The 610-nt window shown below is 41.6% G+C and overlaps 1 long non-coding RNA gene across 1 annotated transcript in view; it reads left to right on the top strand.

Annotated features, from left to right (window-relative positions):
• The window catches only part of LOC109329583, a 16,867-nt gene that overhangs the window by 10,501 nt on the left and 5,756 nt on the right, over positions 1-610 (top strand). Inside the window, exon 2 of the long non-coding RNA XR_002105552.1 lies at positions 251-252. This is a non-coding gene — a long non-coding RNA (uncharacterized LOC109329583). The remainder of the gene's footprint in view (positions 1-250; positions 253-610) is intronic.

Genomic DNA, 610 nt, shown 5'->3' with positions numbered 1-610 from the left:
GCCGATGAGGGAATATTTTTGGGATACTCGATTCATAGCAAAGCCTTCAAAGTCTTTAATGAATATTTAATACAAGTTGAAGAGTCTATCCATGTACAATTTGACGAATCTTCTCCAAAAGAGAAGAGAAAGGTCGTATTTGATGATGTTGCAGGTGCTTTGGAAGAAGCATACTCAAAGGACATGGATAAGGAAAAAGCAACTAATGAAGAAAGTCAAACCAAATCTCTGGAGCATTCAGATATGGCAGCTGTGTGGAAAACCAAGAAAGCTCACCCGATCGACAAAGTAATAGGTGACATATCTACGGGAGTGGTAACCCGTAGTTCCTTACGAAATTTCTGTAATTTTGTAGCTTTTGTATCCCAAATTGAGCCTAAGACCGTTGATGAGGCCATTGAGGATGTACACTGGGGTATAGCTATGCAAGAAGAGCTAAACCAGTTCGAGCGTAACAGTGTTTGGGACTTGGTCCCTAAACCTAAAGATCATCCCGTGATTGGTACCCGATGGGTCTTCAGAAACAAACTTGATGAATCAGGCTTAATCATTCGAAATAAGGCACGCTTGGTGGCCAAAGGCTACAACCAGGAGGAGGGTATCGATTATG

Source organism: Lupinus angustifolius, chromosome LG16 (genome assembly GCF_001865875.1).
Source record: "Lupinus angustifolius cultivar Tanjil chromosome LG16, LupAngTanjil_v1.0, whole genome shotgun sequence".
Taxonomy (NCBI): domain Eukaryota; kingdom Viridiplantae; phylum Streptophyta; class Magnoliopsida; order Fabales; family Fabaceae; genus Lupinus; species Lupinus angustifolius.
This window is presented reverse-complemented; position numbering and strand designations above follow the sequence as displayed.